An 11,374-nucleotide genomic window follows, 5' to 3' on the forward strand; every position below is an offset into this window, starting at 1 on the left:
CATTGTACACGTACTACGATTATATGTCAAGATATCCAAGCTAAAATACCCAAACCAAAATACCTTATAAACCTACATTGTGTAACAGACTTTTTGATGTTGTTGATATTTTAGATAGTTATATTATATAACTCTAAGTTAATAATAAATAACAATAATTGAATAGGTATTATCAAAGCTCAAGAAGCTCATGATATATATAAATGTGTGATGTGTGGATACAATGACTATAAAGGTAACAACCCCCGTAGAGTTAAAGACTTGATGAAATCTATATTTGTAAAAAATGTATATATTTATTCTCTAGAATCTAGATATCATAATTAATCTAGAGTCTAGACTCTAGATTAATACAAAATATGTGTTTCAATGTTTTATGGTAAAAATATGTAGAATTTTTAATGTTTCTTAATTCAATTTAAATATTATTATTTTATTATTGCAATAGATAACAAATCGCTTTATTAGAAAAGTGGAACAGCTATAGGTACGATCACGTTTAATACAGTATTTCGTAAGCATTTAAAATTATAATTTGTTTTATGAACTCAATATAGAATATAGCAGTATTTGAAAATGTTTGTGTAAATGTGTTGATTGAAAAAGACAAAGATTGATTTTTTAAATTTGAATATTTTTGTCCTCGGATATTTTTACAGTCGGGATGTGTATTCTACGATATTGTCCTTGGACATTTTGGTTTGGATATTATATTTTAAACCGTGGATATTTTGACCGATTACCGCGTTGTGTAACGTGTGAGATGACACGCTGCTCTAAGTCGGCGGGATCCACAGTGCCCGGACGGCGGTGGCGGTCTAAGATTAGAACACGGCCGGCCAAGAAGGCGACGTCATCGCTCAGAAAGCCGCCTCGGATGACGCGCGTCACGCCGTCGCAGTAGCGCGAGCGGCCGGTGCGATATCATATTTTACAATAATATTATAATATCGGCACCGGCGTCGTCTGAGAGTTACCGCTTCGTATAACACACATTGTAATAATATTATAATTATACATCTAATATCGTAATAATAATAATAACAATAATAAGACGCAATTAATAATATGTTCGCCGACCATCGGGATGACTGAGAAGAGTTGTTGTGCGCCAAAGGACGAGCGGAAACCCATGTAAATAAATCGTTTTTCGCGGATTAAATTTCATACGATATTATTAAACCGTCATCACGCTTTACACGTCGAACACGAGATTACAGCGCATTTACACGACACGGCCCCGTCGCTGGAGCAAACGATCCGTACGGTAAGATTGTCAGTGTGTAAATCTCTCAACGCCGCCCGTCACGACCGACCGTCATATATTATATCGTACACGATACTGCCGAAATTCTTCCTGTCGTCGTTTGTATATTTGTTTGGCGTGTCAACGCGTGTTCTGTGCATTATTATTATCATTCGGTTTGGATTTGTTTTTTGGCCGCCAAAGATCGCTGCGCACAGGCGCCGGCGCGGCGGTTCTCGTTTTTTAAAATAATTCTCGCATTCTCCTATCATATTCTCCTATAATATCATATGCATATGTAGGTATAACATTCCCGATACAATAATTATTTTATTACAGCTGAAGCAGTGTTCACTCCGGAATATTACACCTTTTACAGTCGAGTCTGGAACGTCGTTAATTTTTCGAATACAATTAATTAATAGAATTTTTTTCTTTTTTCTTGAATAATGTTTAAGTTGTGTTTGAGGTCTTACTAGAAAAATACTTACGTCAAATTTATTTTTATTCCCCTTAAGATTTGAGTTATAGAGACGACTGTATTTATATACTCTTACTACTTACACATACCTACTCTTATTAAATCGATTTCGCTGAACTATTTTACGTGTCGATTCCACTGGCTCATATATTATTATTTAATATACAATCTTATTAAAAACTGACGATGAGAGGCTGGTCGAATTCTGTGATTATTTATGTGATCGTTACATTGGGATAGTGGAGATCTAAATCTAAATCTAATCCGAAAATAATGGATATCGTCTTCGATATATATCATCAAAACGTTCAACTAGCTTCAGTGGTGGATGGTTTCATTCAAAACTTACAATATTAACAATATTTTTTTACACGATATTCACTAAAGCGCATCTTAATATATTTTTATATATTTATGTTTTCACGTGTATAGAATTGAACATAAACAAATCAACAAAAATAAAAAAAAATAAAATAAAAGTTGATAGATTCATTTATTAATATCACTATTTTAAAAAGTAACAATATTATTTGATTTTATGAAAATATAATAAGTAATAACCCCCAGTATTTGAGCTATTATATTTATAATATAATATTTTGTTGTTTTTTCAACTCATATGCGTATATGAAATCGATGGCCGACAGAATCAACATAATATATATAAATGCACAGAGGAATCGACATCCGGTGAAATTGATATTAAAACCTCCGGTTTTCACCTGAAATTCGATCGAGAGGAGATTAGGTAGATGCATATATGTATATTTTATATCGCATGTCGCCAATTTGCCATCAAAACTATCGATCGAGGGTATGACAATCGGCTTTGATTGACGACTGACACATTACATTATACAAAATATAAATAAAATTGTCGATCATTTATGGGGAATTGCCGAATCACATGTTCAGTGTCTAACCGATCTAAGTAGGTATTATAATACAACGAACTCGTTGTGCTGTAATTTGACTCAACAATCGCCATCAAACGGAACGACTTAATCTTATACCACGATGATGGTAATAACAAAACAATAATAATGATAGTAACGTCGTTATGTCGGTCGGAATTAATAATATAGTTGGGACTCTCTGGTATTATTGTTGCTGCAGGGTGCTCAGCGTCGTGTGCACGGGATCGTTATAATAATTGGGTTGTGAATTTAATGTATCTACTATTCAGAGTGATTTACCAAGCATGATCTCCCCCATTTTTTCCTTTGATGATGAATCTATTCAAATTCTGATTTTTAGAATTTTTAAATATATCTACTCAAAGATAATTTTTTCAAATTCTTGGATTTTTTTGTACTACTTAATTAGTGTTCTGCGGCGATACAAACTTCTGTTTTTCAAATGAGAACTCCCTCTTTTACTGCAAATTATTGAGTGAATAATTTTTTGAAAATATTAACGTATACATAAGTATACGTATTCCAATAGGCATAACTATTCAAAATTTGGATGAATAGTTTCTTAATTATTAGTTTCTTAAATTATTATAGCCCTTAAAAATGTTGAAGAAAAATTACCCACTGAATAATATTTATAGTTTAAAAAGAGGGTACTCATTTGAAAACAGAAGTTTGTAACGCCATAAAACACTCCTTAAATGAAACAGATGTTCAGAATTTGAAAATATGGTCTTTGAGTATGTTTACAATTCTTAAAATCAGGTAATAAATAACTGCATTATTATTGAAGAAAAATGATAAAAAGCATGCTTGGTGAATCGCCATGTATAGTAAATGTACCTTAAAAAATAATTTTCAATATAAAATATGTAGTTTAAAATATGCATTTAACACTTTTAAAATATGCATCAAAATACAAAGTTTAAAAAAATATAAAAAGTATCAGACGTATTAAAAAAATAAATATTAATTAATGTAAATGTTTAAAATACCATTAAAAAAAAAACAAACAAAATGTCAAATTATGCAAACAAATGCAAAATAAAAGTATTGAGATTGAATTCATTGTTACGCATTATTCAAACTCTGTATTAAAAAACGCTAACTGAAGACAATAACGCTGCAGCAGGAGTCACACAAGTTCACAGCCCCATACTTATTTTTATATTTTTAGAAATATACTTTCTATAAATACATTTCGTAAAACTACTGTTCCCAATATTATGTGTTTCTCAAAGTTCTAGTTATACAATATGATTATAATACGTTTTGCAGAGCAAATTTACCGAATATCCATAGATACGTACAATACGTCAACATACAAGACGAACGCTTTACATATAACCCTTTCTCTGCGAGTTGCGACTGACTCTGCATATAATCTTGTATCATACTATTATTATGGTTATGACGGATAATATTATTATTTATGTTTTCGTATGTGCATGTTGTATTATTTATGTGACATTTCGACCGATATAATATTTTTCGCTACGTATTCGTCCAACCAATCAGGTGCCCTATTGAAAATCCCGAGTCGCTCTACACAAGACCTCCGTAATGAATGCACACGGAGAGACATTGGGAACGACTAGCAGCTGCTTTATTATACTGAATCATGTATAATATTTTTTCCCCTTCTTCGGAAATCGTGCCAAAGCGCAGAACAAACAAGCGAGTCCATCGTTTTATATTTATGTCAGAACACGCGACATTTTTATTCCCAAATCGATAAATATATTTGAATCTTGAATTTTATTGATATTATAATGTAGAATATACCGACCACTGACGAGATTTGAATCTGAATCCTTTTATTTTTTAATATTTATCAACTATATCTTATGTCAAAATGTAAGAAAGTCATTACAAGTAATATTATGTATAGGCTCTTGTAAGAGAAGTTTTTACAATTTGGCCATTTGATACAAATTACAATATTAAACAATATACATATATTATATTTTAATAGTTTAGTATAGTTTAGTAGTCATCAAAAATCATTATCAAAAGTGTTAATTTCCCTGGACTTTGAACATTTTGTCCCTGCTCGTCGTTTGTTCTACAAACGGAAATGCTCCTTTAAAAGTTATAACAGGATTTAAAATATATTATGATTGTTTTCGACATACAGTCTTTAGGTTATTTACGGATCGCTTAAACCTTTACCCAATACTTAAATATTTTTATTCAGAAACATAAATTATATACAATATAGTCCAAACATATAATGTACAATAATTAATATAAAATGTGCAGATGTATGTAATTTATATACATGTATTTATGTGTGATGTGATGAGTGGATAAATAAGTAAATAACTATCCATTGACGGGACTCAGGAAGTTGAACTAAACCCTATTTAAAATAAATTATTGTATAATGATAATTTATGTTACAGTAAAAATGAAAGTTAAATATATTTCATGTATTTATTAAGAGTTAAAACAAAACACAAGTATATATTGTCAATAATTGTTTTTTTGTTTTTTTATTCCCCCAAAAAGCACATTAAGTATAAATAAATGTATGTTTCTTATCAAAGGATATTAAATAATATACTTAAATCGACGCTGTTAGTGCAAGTTTTGGTCTACATTTATATTTTATTCAAAACTTCAAACTATAGTTATCTGCAATAAAGCATTAGTTCCTTATTATACAATTACCAAATTTCGTCAAATTTTTACTCAATTAATTATTTCAAAGAGAAAAGACCCAACAAATATTGTTTTGTAACGAATTTATATCATGCAAATAATCATGTTCAAAACTGCCAAAAGTAGAACCTTTAAAAGAATCAGCTTGTAGGACTGTAGGTATAATAAAATTGTAACTATATTGACATTTATGATATGATATTAATTCCTATATTACCAAATTAGTACAACCTATATGTTTTCCAATGCGTACAGGTTGTTGCTTCCCCCAAAATGTAAAAGAATGCCATCCATCCTGGTATTAAATAAAAAGGTTCAAATAGCTATACTATATAGTTACCTTCGGTAATCAGGGAGTTCATAATTATAAAAGAGTTGCCACCCAATACCCAAAAATGATCACACAAGTTGCTTCCCGGGTAGATTCATAAATTAATTATTAGGTTCCGTCTATATTTTCGATATTTACATAAACTCTGATTGCGTAGCTATACATCATATTACCTACCATATACGCAGAGGTATATACACCCATAATCATTAGTAACATACACCATCATTAAGGCTTTTCGTTCAAATCGTTTATTACTTATTGTGTGCTTAGGATATTGTCAGAGAATCAGCCGGTCCCCCCCCCCCTCGTCTCCGATCTCTAATCAATGAGTAATGACCTACTGTAAATGCTACAATCGGTTATATGACTTACGAGTCTTTTTTTCTTTTCCAACCGATCGTTATATATATACCTACATGGCCGGCGTAACCCGTAAACGTATATGTATATAATATGAAGGTTCACCATTTGGGAAAAGTCACGATCAAAATTACGGGGTTTGTGAATCTCGGTCACGCAGTGGACGACAATAATTATTGGTATCTGTGGAAAAAATGAGGTTTTTCTCCTTCACAAGGTACTCGCGCGGTGCCGTTTAGATTGATCGCGGGGAATTCGCAGCGGCTCGCAAAGTTTAATTTAAGACCGTCGTCGTGTCGTGTTGTCTAGCCGCGAATACGGAATAACACAGATTAATCATTCTTTATATTGTGAATATAATATAATATATCGTTTACGTCTTCTGCAGTACATATTTGATTAGCGAGACGAGCAGTTTAATTAAAAATCAAGATTTATCGTGTACATTCGTACCCACAAACGGTTTATTAAACGCCACTACCATTTATTTCACATCATATACCTACATAATATTATATACCTGCATTGTACTTATATATATGCATTATAATATGACTACGCGCACGAATTTTACTAGCAAAATATGATTTAAATAGTAGCGATCACCTGCAATAATGCGCTGCACTTAAAGTAATACAGAATGGTGTTCAGTCATGTTTGTATAAATAGGATATAGGTAGGTACATTTGTTTGAAACCTTCTACGTTTATCTTAATTATGTTATGATATAAAACACAATACAGTACGAGAAGTTTATCCTACAACTTTGCGTGTCGAATGAGACGGAAAATATTCCGTGTTACTAGCATCGTATTGAAATGACATATTATTATATTTTCGCTTCGACGATAATATTACATGATATTGTTATGATAACAGGGTTGTTTCCACGGGCTACAACTCTTGTAAATATATATAATTACGCATGCATAAATATTCAGGTGCAGTTGCCAAGTGAGTAGCCAGGATAATTTTATTCAGGGGGCTTTTTAATTTGATATTTAAGTATAACATATGGGGGGGGGGGTTACACACTATCTTACTGTATTCATATTCATACTATTTCTAAAATATGGAATAGAACCATACATGACAACATTTATTTATATAACACAAGTTTTGTGGAAATCTGAATCANGACTCAGTCACTAGCTAGACTGCTAGACAAACATTTATAGTTTTTTCCATTTCTTAACTTATATAGGCAGCTATATTGTGTTATGGAGTTCACGAGTATTCACGATTATTCACACATTCTGTCGTTGGTTTTACAGCAGCTGTTCTCAAACTGTGCTCCGCGGAGTTCTGTGGATCCGCGAGAGTAGTCTAGGGGCTCCATGGCTCCCTGAGCATATATTATCTGTATTAATTAAATTCAAATTATTAAATTATTATTATATTTCTTACTTACATTTTCATTTTTATACTTGTATTCAATATTATTTGGACCGTACCAATATGTATTATTTTAAACGTTTAACACTGTAAACTATTTTTAAATCTACATATTTTTTATAATTAACATCATTTTTTTACGAATTATTGTTGTCTCAAATAGACATTTCTGAATTTTGGGGCTCTGTCATTTTTTTTAGGAACATAAGGCCCCACGAACAAAAAAGTATGAGAACCGCTGTTTTTTAGTATTAAAAAATACCAATAATACCCATATAATAATAATAATATAATATTATTACATATGACATATTATGTCGGTTCTGATGTGTGGATGTGGGGAACTATAATCTTTACAATTGTTACGAAAATACGGAAGTAAACTCATTTTAACTTTTCATTCATGTTGTCACTCTATATTAACGTATGTACATTTCTGATTTCATAATAATATAAATATATCTGTGTCTTGATATTATGTTGATCGTTGATGGATATTTGCAACATCTTTCCTATATATATAGCAGAAACAATATAATACACTAACAGTTACAACCATCGGCCAGTTGCAAATTCACTTGATCAATATTACAATATTTGACTATACACTGTTATTACATTTTATCGCTTTGTTTACCCTTTTTACATGGAATAATTAAAATATTTTAACTTGAACATGTCAGATATTTGTATAAATAATTCATAATAGACCCTCTACATTAGTTTAGGATACGTATACCGATAATGATCACCCATTTAACATAACATAACAAAAATAAAACTAACTATTCCAAATATTACTATGGCCCTTGAAAGTATTTTTTTATACATAATTTTGAGTCATTCAAAAACATTTTTCTAAAAAAAATATATTTTTTAGCATTTTTAAAAATTATCTTTTCTGATGATAACTTGTATTTTTGTTCCTTATTCCAAAGCAAAATATTTTTTGGAGTGCCTATTTCAGTATATAAAAATCAAATGTTGGTTTATAAGTTATAGAAACAAAATTAAACTATTAAAGTAATGAAGATCGGAGTGGAGTGGCATAACAGGGGTACTCAAAATACTCCGAATAATATTCTGCTTAGGAATGTGAAATTAGAAATGTATGTTGTCATTCAAGAGAGTAAAAACTTTAAAAATAAAACGAATAAAAATAGTAAGAAACATATTTTTTATCTAAAAATGTTGATAACTAACGATTTGAAATTATTTAAAAGAAATTCATATTTTTTGAAATAAAGAGAGTATAGCTTTAAATGATCACACACTACATAAAATTACATTACACAACATAATACGTAATATTCTTTAATTATTTAAATGATTGTTACCACACATACATAAATAATAAATATATATCTATGAGTTACACATCTCCGGGTTAATAACACGGATAGGTACTACTAAAATAGCTATATTATAATATAATTGTTAACTTAAAAATATTTTCGAGCGTTTTTGGAGTGTATCGAAATCAACAAGAAACAATTTTATAGTTATTTCGAGAATTACATGAAAATTCCTGGTACAAAACGAACTAGTATTGCAAGCTCCTTACGATTCACAATAAATTATAATTTACGTCTGAACGAAAACACGAACAGTGTGACAACATAAAATATTTATTGTTTCGTTTTTCCTGGAAATGACAGTTTAATGGATTTCTTGCCATCTGCAACGATTAGACGCTTAAATACTCATAAATTCCGTATGCAGCTGTTAACAGCCAATCAAAAATGTCGGTACATCAAAAATCTAAATAATCAACGAACACACTTTTCAGATAAAAATAGCTCGGTATCGACATTTTTTTTTACAAACCAATGTATTTTGATACATTATATCAAATTAATATCAAATAAAACAAATTCGATACAGCAATTAAACGATTCGACTTCGGTTTGCAGCTTGGCACCTCTACAGAACATAAGTCAACTCATCGTCTGCAACAGAGATATTCGACACTGAGCTGCAAACCGAAGTCCAATCTCCCAACCACTCGGTGGACTGCAAATAGTTGGGATCGGCGTTGAGATTGTGGTTAAAACCAGTGACACAATCCGTTGACTTGTAAATTAATGAGTGAAGTCCAGTGTATACGACCGACCTTACATAGATTCCGACCAAAAATATCAAGTTTGTGAACTGGACTTCCTGCCGAATGTCAGCTGCTTCTGTTGGTATCACTGCAGGCTCCCCGAATGATTGAAGGAACAGAGTCATTTGCAGATTCTATTAAAGATTTATTTTAATATAACTTCTAGATTCGTGAATAGAACAGTGAGTAAAGAATAATAATAAGTATAATAATAATAGTAAAAACAACAATAATAGTTATTTCAATAATATAATATTATGTTCACACAAAAAAACCGATGGTAGGTACCTTATTAAGAGGCCAGTAAAATATGAAAATATTACAAGCCAATAAACATATAGGCTGCATTAATGGAAAGCCGTTTATAAGTTACAACAGATCTGTGAATTTGTTTTCAATTTTGTTTATCTGCTGTTTTCCTAATTAAAGTAGGTACTGCAGCGTATTTAAGAACATTTTTGATTTTATAATTTTACAAATAAGTACATAGATATAATATTAATATAAAAGACGGCTTTCGAAAGAATAACATTTAACACGATAATATCATATATTCATATAGATACAGTCGCTAAATAAAAAATTTGGTTAGTTCCTGTATGAAATATTTTCAGGTACCTTTGAGTAGTGCAGCGTGGTCGGGGGGACCTTTTAAAGATTATACAGTTGTACAGAGTTGTAAGGGTTTCTATTGTTTATGAATAAGTTTTCCGTAGATGAGGGTTTAAACATTTGTACAGGGGATATTCATCAATCCAAAACGGATCGTATACGTATTTATTTTGTGAATCTAGAATAATGATTTAATTATTATTTACTGCATACAGGAGACCTAAATAGGCTGTGCTAACTGTATAATGTATGCGCACGCGATATTTTTAAATTTTAAATTTAGAACAATCCATTGCATTTAAAAACGATTCCTAAGCTCATAAATTAGGTTTAAAAAGTCGTCATCACTTTGTTAAAAAAAAACATATTTTAGGAATTTTCATTTTTTAAGATTTTTGTTTTTTTGCGGCAGTGTTCGGTTAACAATAATATGTTATACGTGCTTAGAAATTGTATACAAAGGTGTACAGTGTAGTTTTGCTTAACTTTTTTTACCCGAAACGCGTTTTCCGAACAAACAAAAGACCAATATATTTCCTTTCTTCGCGGACTTTAAAGTTCTATTATAAAGTCGATAGTGCACACAGCTATTACAGTGCTTACTAAAGTTTCGTAAAATTAACTATACGCACTTACCTTTACCCTTATGTATATACACACAAAAACAAATATGAAGAACGAACTAAACAAATAAAGATTCTGGTCGGAATGATTGAATTTTCGTGAAGCCACATTGTGTCGTACGAAAACAAATTATTATTTATATTATGTCACAGTGCGCGTACATAAACGGTGCGTTTTTTTTCCGAAGTACAAGTGTTTTCGAAAATCTCCAAAGTCATTCACTTGAAGCCGTCAGTGAAGTACTTGAATGTTGTACCTACCTACCTACACCCGATTGTTGATGGAATCTGATTCTGTGTATGTAAATACGTACAATATATAAGTACGACGTATAAATTATAGGTACGTTATTTTATTTGTGAATTCAAATGTCATCACTACATCATGAATAATAATTCAAATCATTTTAGAGTACATCAAAAAAGTCTGTAGAATAGCAACGGACAAGTGGTATTTACCTATAGTTACCTATGCCAGTAGTTAGAATAGTTTGTAAAATGTAAAATATTGTATTCTCATAAACACAGTTTTGTTTTTTATGCAATCGACATCCGACGAGTGGTACATAATAATATTAACAGTGAATTAATCAGTTCTGTGTATCGCTCGTCCAAATTATTCAAAAATATATGTTTTTGAC

The 11,374-nt window shown here is 30.8% G+C and overlaps 1 protein-coding gene across 1 annotated transcript in view; it reads left to right on the forward strand.

Annotated features, from left to right (window-relative positions):
• The window catches only part of LOC111031969, a 62,783-nt gene that overhangs the window by 32,958 nt on the left and 18,451 nt on the right, over nucleotides 1-11,374 (forward strand). The window lies entirely within an intron of this gene.

The sequence above is a fragment of the Myzus persicae genome, unplaced genomic scaffold (genome assembly GCF_001856785.1).
Source record: "Myzus persicae strain clone G006 unplaced genomic scaffold, MPER_G0061.0, whole genome shotgun sequence".
Taxonomy (NCBI): domain Eukaryota; kingdom Metazoa; phylum Arthropoda; class Insecta; order Hemiptera; family Aphididae; genus Myzus; species Myzus persicae.